At 37.3% G+C, this 8,330-nt stretch overlaps 1 non-coding gene across 1 annotated transcript; it reads left to right on the top strand.

The window, feature by feature from the left end:
• The first annotated feature begins 6,365 nt into the window (after positions 1–6,365).
• On the top strand, positions 6,366–6,558 carry LOC131826060 (U2 spliceosomal RNA). Its single transcript, XR_009351403.1, has one exon. It is a non-coding gene; the product is annotated as a U2 spliceosomal RNA (small nuclear RNA).
• Positions 6,559–8,330: the final 1,772 nt, after the last annotated feature.

Raw genomic sequence — 8,330 nt, 5'->3', positions numbered from 1 at the left:
CTATTGAGGAAATGTCTCAATCTCTTAGGGATGAAATATGCATCAATTGGTGTATTGAAGTTAAGTGTGGCTTTGTGCCAATGTAGCCTGCCACATGCCACTTGGAATCATCACCCTCTATATCTGACCCAGAACAGGTCTTTTCTCTCTTTCTCTCTCTCTCTCAATCTCTGTCCTGGCAATATGTCTCTTGCTACTCCATCTGCCTCTGGTTTTGCATCCTTATTCCTTGCTTTGTGATAATGGATGTTTCCTTGCCTACTTCTTTTTTTTTTTTTTTTTTTTAAGATTTTATTTATTTATTTGTCAGAGAAAGAGTGAATGAGAGCGAGCACAGGCAGACAGAGTGGAAGGAAGAGTCAGAGGGAGAAGCAGGCTCCCTGCGGAGCAAGGAGCCTGATGTGGGACTCGATCCCAGGACGCTGGGATCATGACCTGAGCCGAAGGCAGCCGCTTAACGAACTGAGCCACCCAGGCGTCCCTCCTTGCCTACTTCTTGACAAAAAGTAACTGCCTAGTAGAGTCCAAGTTGAAAAGTGTTCTGTAAGGACAAAGAAAGAATTCCATGACGTTTTTAAAAAGATTTTATTTATTTATTTGAGAGCGAGAGAGAGAGAGAGCACGCACAAACGGGGTGAGGGGACTCCCTGCTGAGTAAGGAGCCAGATGCTGGGCTCAATTCTGGAACTATGGGATCATGGTCTGAGCTGAAGGCAGACACTTAACTGACTGAGCCACCCAAGTGCCCCAATGACATTTCTTGCAGGAGTTCAGGAATTTTAATTTAACTATTTTACACCCACTATCATACACGGCATGAATGCGCACTATAGGGACATGGCAATGATGTCCAAAAAAAGGAGGAGGGGAGGAAAGAGAAAGGAATTAAATATAGGGAAGGAAAATTACAATATATATATTACATATATATATACATATTATATATATATGAATATTTATTAGCTCCTTTGATAAGCACTGTATATACATTATCTGTTTCTGAATATCTGTTTCTGAATAGAAGACTTTAAGGGGCAACTCTAGACAGTTTTCCAGAACATCTGGTTAAGTCTCTAAGTTTCATGCAATTAAAACAAAGAAATGGGATAAGAGCCATTTGTCAATGGTGTCAAAAGTTCCATGTCCCATGCAAGGTCGTGTAGAAATTAAGACCCTTGTGCACTGCTGTGGCTATGTAAAATAGTGCAGCCACTGTGGAAAACAGCATGGCATCTCTTCCCCCAAATTAAACATTCAATTACCACATGATCCAGCAATTCTGCTTTCTGGTGTATACTAAAATAATTGAAAGCAGGGACTCAAACCGATATTTGTACACCAATGTTTATAACAGTATTATTCCCACTGACCAAAAGGTGGGAAAAACTTAAATACCCATTAAAGATGAACAGATAAAAAAACATGGGGAACATACATATTATTCAGTCCCAAAAAGGAAGAAAATTTGGCATATGCTACTCCACTGATGAACCTTGAGGATGTTATCCTAAGTGAAATAAACAAGCCAGTCACAAAAAGACAAATATTGAATGATTTCTTTGTAAGTGGTACCTAGAGTGATCGAGTGATCTAGCTGGGGGCTAGAGGGAGGAATGAATGGCGAGTGGTTTAACAGGTACAGTTTCAGTCTTGTAAGATGAACAAAGTTCTGAAGGTGGGTGGTGGTGATCATTGCACAACAATGTGAATCTATTTGATGCCACTCAAGTGTCCACTTAGAAATGGTTAAAATGATGAATTCTAAGTTATTAAGTTTTACTACAATTTGTAAAAGAAAAGTCCCACAAGCCGTAGACAACGTACACTGAGGTTCCCGGAAGGACCCGCCTGTAGGAGGTCTGTGCTCTTCCCTCTGATGTATGGGGAACCGCAGTCATGAGGAGAGGATGAAGATATGGATGAAACCGGTTAAAGCAGAGCAGCCAGGCAATTCAGTTGGAAGTATTCTGACATTTAATTTAACTGAGGTTTCCCAAGCATTTGATGTTTGCTTCCTTCAGGGAGAATAGACGATTTCCATTGCCTTGACTGTTCTGTCCAGTAGAGTGTGTGAGTTCTTCCCAGCTCCGCTTCGGAAAGGAAATACAGATGGTAGTTGCTTTCTTCCTGTCTTCCTCACCTTGCCAATAAAGGCAGCTTCCTTTCCAAAGCGTCCCTGTCGCACATGTCATGTGCCCCCCCCACCCTTTCTCTCTCCTTTTATTACTTTTTTCTCTTTCAGACATATGGAGAGACATGTGTCGGAGCAAACCCAGTTTCCTATACCACTGCCAAAGTCAGGGGCAGCTCTGAAACTTAAGGGAATTGACCTTAGGCCTGTAAAACTGATTAAGAGGGTAGAAGGAAGTCTGAAATTCTAAGTGAGAAGTGGTGTGCGAGCAAACTGTAGTCTGGCAGAACTAGGAAATAACTCAGGCCATGTTGACGACACCACCAGTTATTCTATGTCACATGGCATTAAAATATCACAAGGCTGGGGGCACCAGCGTGGCTCATTGGGTTAAAGCCTCTGCCTTCAGCTTAGGTCATGATCCCAGAGTCCTCTAATCTAGCCCCGCATCGGGATCCCTGCTCAGCAGGAAGCCTGCTCTACCCTACCCCCTGCCTCTCTGCCTACTTGTGATCTCTGTCAAATAAAGAAATAAAATCTTTTTTTTAAAATCACAAGGCTGTTCACTGCTGCACTGGCTGTATTGGGGATAGGATGTGGAGAAAATGCGACCAAAAAAGTGTATGGATCAATGAGAGACCCATGAAATATATTTTGAAACATCCAAAATGGCCTTGTCTGAGTTAGGAAAAGTGCGCACCCTGGTGGTGGGCCAATTGCAAAAAGCCAGACCGTCCCCCACCCCACCAACCAGGAGGTCAAAAATGCAACAGCGGAGGCTCTCAGGGCCTCAAGCTGCAGGGGCATAGGTTGCATTTCATTTTCCAGACACAATTTGCTCCCAACCTGCAATGCATGGAGCCATTAAAAAAGGAAATCCTCTGAGATACATAATTAAGTAAAATGAAAAACTGAGAAGAATTGTTTTTTATATACAAATGTATGCATGGGTTATTTCTGGAGAAGAAAAAAAAAAAATCTGTGAGACTGGTGCTTACCAGAAGTAACTCCGGGGTTTACAGTTTCAAGTGACAGATGAGTGAGCCTTTGTACATGCAACGGAATGCCAGACATGCTGGTTGGGGCAGGAGCAGGCAGTTTTTTTTTTTTTTTTTTTCTTCTTCTTATTCCTCTTCCTTCTCCTCCTTCTCCACCTCTCTACCCTCCTTCTTCTTTTCTTTTCGGTCACATGAGGCTGCATGCTTTGAATCGGAGAGCATGAGATCTCCATCAATGTCATTTTCCTCAGTTTGGGGGATAGCATTTAAACCAGGAGGAATGTTAAAAATCTTTAAAAAGTAATTTGGTTTTTTCTTGCTAAAGAGCACCACTGGCTACCAGTTTTCACTTAAATTAACAAGGGCCGAGGCCTCATTTTGGTGCACCGCCTTAAGAATTATCTCCAAATACTTAATTGAGTTATTTTTCTTTGGCTTAAAATCAACACCTTCCTTTGGAAGAGAGAGTGGGAAATGTAAGGCAAAGTAGGTCAGGTCTCAGGTTCCCCACTTTTGATTGCCACTGACAGGAGGCTTATGAGTCACCTGTTGATTTTGTTACTTCAGAGAACCCTGAATAAATACACTGTCTGATAGGTTAGTCTCTCTTCATCAGCCAAAGTTTTCCTTGTGAACTTACATCCAGCTTGTCTAGTTAAAATTAAAAACTGTTATTTGTTATTGTAATGCTATTAACTATATACTCTATAGCATAATTTAAGCTTAGAAGTTGAAAATGTAATTTGGGGAGAATAGAAATCTTTGTGATACTATAGAGTCTTTCTATGATCGAGGCTTATTTTCTATCTTTCAGGAGTATTTCATATCTTTTTCACTCATCCAAACATTTCTTGTTAAGGTTATTCCTATATGTTGTCCTTTTTGATATCACCATAAATGCTATCTTTTGTCCATTATATATCATGTTTGCTAACTGTTTGCATACAGGAAAGCTACTGCTTTCTGGATAAGTCATTCCATCCCCCACAACTTTCTGAAATTTCTTTTTCATTTGTGGTAGTTCTCTACTTGATTTCCTGGGTTTCCCAGGTATAAGAACCTATCTTCTGCAAACATTGGTAGTTTTTCCTCCACCTTCTCTGATTTTATATTAGTAATTACATAACTTTCAAAAATTACTTTGGTTTAGCCAAATGCAGTATTATATTAGTGATAGTGATGGGCATAATCAATCTGTCTCTAACTTCCACAGGTATACCTCTAGAATTTTTCCTCAAACCAAAATGCTGGTTTTTAGGCTGAGATAGAAAATTATCACATGTTAAGAAAGAATTCACCTGGTTTTATTTGTGTACCAGATTTTTTTAAATTGCAAATCACTACTGAATTTTCTCAAATTATTTTTCAGTAGCTATCAAGTGATGAGAGGGTTTCTTCCTTAGTTCTAATGAATATTTATATTAATAGATCTCCTAATAGTGAGCCATCCTGGCATTTCCAGGAGGGAAGGGAGTGACTTCATCATGATATATTCTTGTATTTTTTTTATATGTGTGAAACATAGCAAACATATAGAGAAGTGGAGACATGTATGTGTACTTCGATCAGGCAATAACCATCAACCACTATGCAGGTCAAGAATCAGAACATTATAGTATTGAAGAAGACTTCATGTTTCCCTTCCTAGTAACAAACTCTCCCCTTTCTTTTTGGAGGTAACCACATTCCTGATTTTTATGACAATAATTTCTTTAATTTTCTTTATAGATTTAGTGATGCCTTCTCAATTTTAAACAACTAGAATCAATAATACATACTATGTTTTGTCTACTCTACCTAGGTGAGACTGATATGTTATAGCAGATAGCTGTGGGTTTTTCATTTTTGTTGCTATTTAATATTTCAGTCTATAAATGTACCAAAATTTATATATTCATTCTATTGCTGATGAACATTTGGATGCTTTCTACATTTGGGTTATAAAAACACCACCTGTGTCTATGAACTATTTTATATATACATGTATGTGTGTGTGTGTATATGTGTGTGTATATATATATATATATATATACTTATTTTCCTAAAATATATATATCCAGGAACAGAAGTACTGAGTCGTAAGACATACATATCTGCAACTGTACTTGATAATGCCAAATTGTTTTACAATGGTTATATTAATTTACACCCCCATGAACTAGTATATGATAGTGCTGATTGGACCACATCATTTTCAACACTTTTTATGTCAAAGTTTTTAATTTAAGGCAAACCATTAAGTGATAATCATATCTCATAGTGGCATTAATTATATTTCCCACTACTAATAAGAATGAGCACCTTTCCGCATGTTCACTAGCCATTTGGATTTCTACTTTTTTGAAATTTTCATTTTTGAAGTTTCCACTTCCAATTTTATTGGTTTTTCTTTTTCTTACTAATTAGTAGGAGGGGAGTTTTTTCAAATTTTAATTTAAATTCTAATTAGTTAACATACTGTGTAAAATTGGTTTCAGGAGTAGAATTTAGTGATTCATCACTTACATATAACACTCAATGCTCAATACAACAAGTGCCCTCCTTAACACCCATCACCAATATAGCCTATCCCCCCCCAGCCGCTGCCCATCCCCCCAGCCGCCTCCCCTCCATCTACCCTGTTTGTTCTCTATAGAGAACATATATATATAACTCTATATAAGAGTATTTTATGCTTTGCTTCCCTCTCTTTTTTTCCCTTCCCCTATATACATCTTTATGTATTTTGTATATGAATCGTTTGTTGGAAAGATGTGTTAGAAATATCTTCTCCTGTTCAGTGGCTTTTCAGTCACTTTGTAGTATCTTTTGATAAATACAATTCATAATTTTAATGTAGACAATTTTTAAAAATATTTTTGCTTATAATAAGTTTTGTGTCCTCTTTTTTTTTTTTTTTTAAGATTTTATTTATTTATTTGACAGAGAGAGATCACAAGTAGGCAGAGAGGCAGGCAGAGAGAGAGGAGGAAGCAGGCCCCCTGCTGAGCAGAGAGCCCGATGTGGGACTCGATCCCAGGACCCTGAGATCATGATCTGAGCCGAAGGCAGCGGCTTAACCCACTGAGCCACCCAGGCGCCCCAGTTTTGTGTCCTCTTAAGTGAAACTTTTATGTACTCTAAGATCATTAATACATTCATCTGTATTGTCCACTAGAAGATTTTCTTGTTTTGTCTGTCCTTATAGATCTTATTCCATCTAAAATAAATTGTTTGTTTAAGAATACAACTTTTGTATCGCTCCTCGGCCTTTTAGCGAAGATCAAGTATAGTATCTGTTCTTATCAGTTTAATATCTGATATGTCCTCTATTCGAGGACAATATATTAAATGGATTTTGGAATTAGGAGATGGAATAGGAGCTTATATACTCCGTCCACTCCACCGTCGACCGGGTATTGCAGTACTTCCAGTAAGGGTGCACCCCCTTCAGGGGGAATTAACTGTTGTGCAAAAATTGGAATTTAAGAAGCCTTGTGTTAGGTTTTGTCACTGTGCTGCTTTGCACTCGATAATAAAAACTTACTGCATTCAGGAAAAAAAAAAGAATACAACTTTATTTTCTTCATATGGGTACTTACTTGTCACAGCAAACTTTACTGAAAAGATTGTCCTTTGTGCTCGCTTCGGCAGCACATATACTAAAATTGAAAAGATTGTCCTTTACCTACTGTTTTGCAATGAATCCTTTGTCATATAACAAGTGTCAATATGTCTATAAGATTTTTTTTTCAATCCCATTTGTTGATTTGTTTTTTCTACACTAATGCCACACTGACTTAATTACTCCAGCTCTTTAATAATTCTTAGGCTCTCCTAGAGCAAGTCTATCACCTTATTTTTTAAAGAATCTTTTGGTTATTCATGGCTCTTTTCTCAACATATAAGTATTAGAATCAACTGACCAAATTCCTCAAAAAATACCTTTTGGGATTTTGATTTTAATTGCACTGAATGGATACATCTGTTTGGAGATAACTGACCTTTTAAAAATATTTAAATCTTTAGTTCATAAACAGGATATATATGCCATCCTTTAAGTCTTTTTTTAATGTCTCACAATAAAGTTTTATACTTCTCCCTATAAAGACCTGCATATATTTTGTTATGCTTATTTCTAGGTGTTACTGTAAAAATTACATCTTTTTTTGATCATATAGTATGCATTAGTCATTTTATATAGGAAATTGGTTATAATCTTAATTAGCAGATGTCAAATTTTTTAGTCACATAACATAAAATTAACCATCTTAACCATTTCGAAGTATACAGTTCAGTAATAAAAGTATATTTATACTGTTGTGCAACCAATCTCCTTAACTTTTTATCTTGCAAAACTGAAACTCTACCTACTAAACAATTCCCATTTCCCCTCCCCCCAGCTTCTAGAAACCACTATTCTACTTTCTTGTAACAATAACTTTTTGCTTACTTGATTTTTTTAAAAAAGCTTTTACTTATTTATTTGACAGAGAGAGAGATCACAAGCAGACAGAGAGGCAGGCAGAGTGAGGAGAAGCAGGCTCCCCACCCAGCAAGAGCTGGAAGCAGGGCTCGATGCAGGGCTCGATCCCAGGACCCCGAGATAAAGGTAGAGGCTTAACCCACTGAGCCACGCAGGCGCCCCGCTTACTTGATTTTTTAACTGTTTGTTGCTTATAGTACTTTTAAGTCTCTTATTTCTTGAGGATTTTCTGTGTAGTTACTCTCAGTTATTGGTAAAGGTATATAAACTCTGACTATTAATTGTGGATTTGTCTATTTCTCCTTACAGCTTAATCAATTTTCGCTTCAAAAATTTCAAAGTCCTGTCATGTCTATAAATGTTAGCAATTATTATGTCCTTTTGATGACTTCTCTTTTATTATGATGATATGATTTCTCTTTATCCTTGATAACATTCTTTGCTTTGAAATCAACCTCAGTATTAATATATCTACCCCAGCTTTCTTTTGATTTGTGACAGCGTGCTGTCTTTTTCAATCCTTATTCTCTTAATTTTTTTATGATTTTATATTTATAGCATCATTTCAGTTAAAGATTCTCAGCAAACTAAACATAGAAGGTAACTTTCTCAACCTAATAAAAGGTACCTGTGAAGAACCTACAAGATCCAAATACTCAATGGAGAGAGACTGAATGCTTTCCCCCTAAAATCAGAAACAAGGCAAGGATGTCCATTTTAATACTGTATACAACAT

Source organism: Mustela lutreola, chromosome 2, assembly GCF_030435805.1.
Source record: "Mustela lutreola isolate mMusLut2 chromosome 2, mMusLut2.pri, whole genome shotgun sequence".
NCBI classification, from domain to species: domain Eukaryota; kingdom Metazoa; phylum Chordata; class Mammalia; order Carnivora; family Mustelidae; genus Mustela; species Mustela lutreola.
The sequence above is the reverse complement of the archived record's forward strand: the minus strand, read 5'-3'. Positions and strand labels throughout refer to the sequence as shown.